Raw genomic sequence first — 6,423 nt, forward strand, 5'->3', positions numbered from 1 at the left:
TCCACTTGAAATTGATTTTTTGTGTGGTGAACAGAGCGGTGGGGATCCAGTTTTATTTTTTCCCATGTGGATCATTTATTTTCCCCCAGCATGCTGTTTTTTTTTTCTTCCAGTGATCCTATAAGTATTGTAAGTCAAGTTTATAAATACGTATGCATGTATTCGATCTGCAAAAAACAGTAACAACAAGTCTCACAATGGAGACGTTACTGATGCCCGCTCGAGCAAATCAATGAACAACAGGAGGACAGTGCTACAGTGCTGTGTTTCTGGGTTATTCTTTTATTGATCTCTTCATGTCTCCTTACAGTAGTAAAAACTATTTTGTATTTGTTATTCACTTTTGTTTTATAGAGTTTTGATACCTAAGAACAAGTTACCCACCCGTGGTTTTTAAAATCAGACTTCCCTCCTCATATTAATGTCTCTTTATTTTTTGAAATGACTTCATAATTGGAATATAATATGTTATTTGTAAATGTCTCCTCTAATCACCCAAGTTCACAATTCTGAAATTTCCTTAAAGTAAGTAGGCTGCCAAAGGCTATCTTTTCCCTTCTGATTCTCTAAAGTTAATTTTAACTTGGAAAGTAAATATGATATTCATGTTAAGTGTATAGTTAAGATATATGGAAAAACCACATTGAAAATAGCTAAGAATACATTTGTTGGGGGAAAAAATGGAGGCAGTTAGAAATTGATATGTCAGAATGTATGTAAAGCCTAAAATTCAAGGGTTTTTAGAAACTCTTAAGCTTTATCTACTCAGTGTATTTGCTAAGGGGGGCGGAAGGGGACCTAGTTTGAACAAGAACTATATAGATTTGCATCCTGGGAGGCAGTTATAACTCATTCAAGGTAAACTAATAAGAAACTTTCTTCTGGTAACTCTGGGATCCCAAAGGTCTGTGATGTCATGGAAAGGATGAAAAATGACTTTCCCGCCTTCAAGGATCTGCATGGAAAGTTGCTTTGATGCCAAGTGAAGCAGAGAGGGAAGCTGTCTTGGGTAAGTTGTAAACGTTGGTGGTTGAAAAAAAATTTTTTCAAGATGTAAATTAAAAGAAAATGTTTGAGTGATAATTCACACAACATAAAATTCATTCTTGTAAAATGTACAATTCCATGGGGGTTTTGGTATATTCTCCAAGTTGTGTAATCAGTATCACTATGTCATTCCAAAATATTTTCATCACCCCTAAAGAAATGTGTCCATTAACACTCATTTCCTCCTTCCTGACCCCAAGCAAACACTAACGCACTTTCTGTCTGAATGCATTTGCTTGTTCTGGCATTACATCTAAATGAAATCATCTAATTTCATCTAAATACCTTTCATTTCGCATTATTGTTTTAAAGGTTTATTCACGTAGCACGTATCAGAACATCATTATATATTCTGAATGCATGGGTGTGCATTTTTGTCTTTCCATTCCTTAGTCAAAAGGTTAGAATTTTTGGCGGTATTGTTAACGATGCTGCTTTCAATATTTGTATACAGATTTTTGTCTGGAAACAGGTTTTTCAGCCTGTAAGGTACAGAGCCTAATGGGATTTCTGTTATAAGTGAAATTCTTGAGTACTGTGGTAGTTCTTTGTACCCCTTGTTGAGAGATATGATTGTCCAAAGCACCATTTTTCTTCCCACCAACAAGGTATGAAGGTTCAAATTTTCCCAGGTCTTGTCAATATTCATGTCTGTCTTTTTGATAATAGTCATGCTGTTGTGTAGAAATAATATGTCTTTGTGGGTTTTTTTGTTTTGTTTGGTTTTGGGATTGGGATTCTCCTTCTCTCCTCCTTCTCTCCTCCCCCTCCTCCTCCTCCTCTTCTACTCCCTCTCCTCTCCTCCTCCTCCTCCTCTTCCCCTCCTCCTCCCCCTCCTCTCCTCCCGCTCCTCCCTTCCCCCTCCTCTCCTCTCTCTCTTCCTCCTCTCCTCCTCCCTCTCCTCCTCCTCCTCCTCTCCTCCTCCCTCTCCTCCTCCCTCTCCTTCTCCCTCTCATCCTCCTCCTCTCCTCCTTATCTCCTCCTACTCCTCCTCCTTCTCCTCCTCCTCCTCTTCCTCCTCCTGCAACCATTTTTCCCAATACCTTTTGTTGAAGGGACTTTCTTTGCCTCATACTTTCCCCTTCTTTGTCCAAAGAATCTTTTTTCTATCTGCTTTTCAGATTTCCTGTTTACTAATTTTGTCATGTTATTGTGATCTGGCTTGGTGTAATTTTGTTCATACTTTTTTGCACTTCGTGTTTGTTGAGGGTTTTAGAACTATGATTTTTAGCTTCCAAATTTGGAAAATTGTGGTATTATTTCTTTTATTATTTATCTGCTTCTCTGTCTCCTTCTTGGACTTCAGGTGCATGTATATTGACTGCTCAAAATTATGCCATGGGTTACTGGCACTCTTAATTTTGTCCTTGTTCTTTTCCTTTGTGTTTCATTGTTTCGTTTTGGATCATTTCTCCCAGAGTACCTTTAAGTTCATTAATACCTTCTTTTGCACCATCTGACCTGTTAACCACATCTGCTATATTTTTCTGTTGCTGACACTATAGATTTCATCTTAGAAGCTGAATTTGTATATATTTGTATATGTATATACATATATATGTATATAACAGGGCTGGAGTGATAGCACAGCGGTAGGGCGTTTGCCTTGCGTGCAGCCAGCCTGGCTATACATAGATATAGATATAGATATAGATATAGATATAGATATGAATCTTATGAGTCAGGTCTAGCTTTGTTCCCATTACTTTTTTCTTGCTTGTCTGGCAATTTTATCACCATCAGACACTGAATATTACCTCGTGTGCTGGATATTTTTAGATTTCTATACATTTTTAAGTTGGTACATCATTATGTTTCTTGGAAATAGTTTGATGGTTTTGAGTCTTACTTGTCAATTTTGTTAAGTGGAAGCAGACAAGTGTTTTAAAGAAGGGTTATTTATTCCCCAACCTCAGAGACAAGACTCTATGTGAGACCCTGTAAATTTTGAGGTCATTCTAGTGTGATGGGATGGCGGGGGGAAGGGGTGGGGCATGTGTTATTACTACCCTTGGCGAATGTTGGTTAGTTATGGTTTTTGTAACCTTTTCTGGGTTGGCCTTTTCTTTTTGTTTTGTTTTTTTGTTTGTTTGTTTTGGGGGGGGGGGCTTTTTAAGTCACACCAAAAAGGCGATGCACAGGGATTGCTCCTGGCTCATGCACTCAGGAATTACTCCTGGCGGTGCTCGGGGGACCATATGGGATGCTGGGAATCGAACTCGAGTCAGCAGCGTGCAAGGCAAACTCCCTCCCCACTGTGCTATCGCTCCAGCCCCGGTGGCATATTCTTATCTTCCATAGCCTCTCTGCCTGTGTGCTCTGGCCACATAGGCTAGTAGGACCCTGCCCCTGTATCAGTTTACCGCTCTGAACCTCTCCCGCTCTCCTGTGGTCAGACCCGCCAACAGCAGCTGGCTGCTTCTCACTGTGTAAGCTTGTTTGCATTACCACATCCTTCCCCCATCTCCCCCCACTCGTTCTGGGTGACTCAAAGCCATCAGCTCTGGAGGTCTTTTTCCCCAGAAGTAGTCATTGGAACCAGCCATCCCGGATTCCCTTCGTGATTAATGTTCAGTATTCCCAAGCTGGCTGGAGTCAGATAAGTAGTTCGATGAGTCTGTGAGGAGTTTTTATATGAGCTCATTATCATATTTTTGCTTCTTTATTTATGTCAACTGCAGTACGTTTGCTCCTGCTGTTTTTCCAGTGTCATATAAGGTACTGGGGGAAGTTGAAGTGAGGACAATATTGCTTCTGGACAGTTTATATTCTATAAATGTAAATAAAGGGAGACAGGGTAGGGGGTCACAAAATATCAAGAAAAGTTAGAGTTGGTGTGTGTGTATGATTCACTAGCTGTTTAGAGATAAAAAGGAAGAATATGATCTTTTTGCGTAGATGCTGTTAAGAAATGCATAAACATGTGGCCGGCCCGTGTTCAATGCTCAGCATCCTTTATGGTCCCCCAAGCCCCACAGGAGTCAACCCCAAGTGCTGCCAGCTGTGCCCTCATATATACCACGTATATATTTTATGTATATACCATACGTATTTATATACCAAATATACCAGTATAATATAACAGTAAACCAGTATGATATAACAAATATACATTGTGGTATATTTATATACCATATATATGGCATATGAATATAACACACAACATATACATTTATATGTAATGTATATTATATGCATAAATATAATTTGGTTTGTGTGTATACACGCACACACACACTAAATAAGAAATGTGTCTTCAAAACTCGGACTGAAAATCTATCCCATTAGGGGAGAAGTACTCCTGAGCAGGGCTCTGTTGGAGCTGGGGCTATTTGCAGCCTTGCCCTCCCTTGCAAGGCCAGTGTTGCTGTGTGACTTGGGTCTGATGGTGCTAGGGACTATCTGGGCTATACTAGACAGTGGTCAGGGATACCGGGGATTGAACTTGGCTCCTTATGCATACCAGACATTTGCTTAGGACCTTTGGTCTCTCTTCCCAGCACTGAAGATATTTACATTTAAACAATACATCAGTTATGAGCTGTAATGGAGAACAGCATGCCGATTATGGGGCTAGAGAGAGAGTAGAGGAATATCTGTTTGACCCATAGCATCACACGATCCCCCAAAAGCCGGGTGGCCCAGATAATCCCTGGAACTGCAGGGACCAAGCAGCATTGCATTCTTGGGCCCTGGCATAAAACAACAGGCCTGATTAACCAGGAATCACTGGGACCCCACTCCACAGCTTCCCAGACTCCTGAACACTTCTTGGGAGGTCCCCAAACAAACAAAAGCATGCCATCTGTGATAGCTAAGTTTTCCAGGCGTATGCTTGAGAATACCAGAACTTATTTGAAGATAACTAGGAAATTTAATTTTTTTTATTTTGTTTTTACAGTACTGTTTCCACTAGGCTTTTTTAAAAAAAATTTTTTTTAGTGAAAAACCATGAGATACAGTTGTAGATTTACAAATTGTTGTGCTTGGGTTTCAGTCATACAATGATCGAGTACCCATCCCTCCACCAGTGCCCATTCTCCACTTCCAGTGATCCCAGTGTCCCTCCCACCCCCATCCCCAATCCCACCCTGCCTCTGTGGCAGGGCATTCCCTTTTGTTTTCTCTCCCCTTTTGGGTGCTGTGGTGGGCAAAAGAGGCATTGAGTGGCAATCATGTTCGTTCTATAGTCTACTTTCAGTATATATCTCTTATCCTTGGAGGATCCTCCCAACACCCTTTACTTATCTGAGCTGCCTTCTCCCCCAGCATGTGCAGCTGGCTCCCAAGCCATGTAGTGAACCTTCTGGTACTTACCTTGGCTATTCTTTGGTGTTAGTCTCCCATTTTGTTACTTTATATTCCCCAGATGAACGCAATCTGTCTGTCCCTCTCTTTCTGACTCATTTCACTTAGCATGAGACTTTCCATGTGGTACCACTTGTATGTAAAGGAAATTTAATTTTATATTTTATATAAATATATATTCACATGCTGATATGTCTATGTGAAAGTATATATGCACAGATTCACATATACATACTCATGTTTTCCTCCCCTGCTTCTTGAATAGTAGAAAACACCATGATAAAAATTAAAAGAAAGAAGTAAGTGGGAAGGCTGTTGCACGCTTAAACTGTGGACATTGTGTATTAAACTGTGGACATTGTGTAATCTCTTGCATACACAAATGATTCCCTAAAGCTGAAAAACAAAAGGACCGTGGCTTTATAGACAGTTGGGCAAGAGCCTGTGCACAGGTTCATAGAACCAAATACAGATTGGTCTTAGACTCTGAGTGTTAGAGCTTAGAGTATATAGAGTATATATAGAGTATAGTATACTCTAAGTGGAGCTTAGTATAATTTCAAATAAAATTTAGAAAACTCAGGATGTCATTTCTCTTGGGTCAGATTGGCAAGCATCCAGCATTTAAAAAAATCACATTTTTGGGTGACAGATATAGTCATTCTCATACATTGATACTGGGAATGAAAAATGGGACAACAAGAGAGAGAGAGAGAGAGAGAGAGAGAGAGAGAGAGAGAAAGAGAGAAAGAGAGAAAGAGAGAGAGAGAGAGAGAGAGACCAATTTTAAACAAAGTCACACATACTATTTATCCTTTGACTCAGCAATCCTATTTCTAGTATGAATTTGGGGTGGGGTATGTTTGGAGAGGGGTTAGATGGCAGGCATGCTTGCTTAAGACTTATCTCTACCTCTGTGCTCAGAGATCACTCCTGATGGTACTCAGGGGACCATTTGGGGTGCCAGGGATCAAACGTGGGTCAGTTGTGTGCAAATCAAGTGCCTTACCTGCTATAACTGTCTTTCCAGCCTCACTTAGTATGTTTAGATACATTATTTTAATTGCT

Source organism: Sorex fumeus, unplaced genomic scaffold (genome assembly GCF_029834395.1).
Source record: "Sorex fumeus unplaced genomic scaffold, SorFum_2.1 ptg000098l, whole genome shotgun sequence".
Taxonomy (NCBI): Eukaryota; Metazoa; Chordata; class Mammalia; order Eulipotyphla; family Soricidae; genus Sorex; species Sorex fumeus.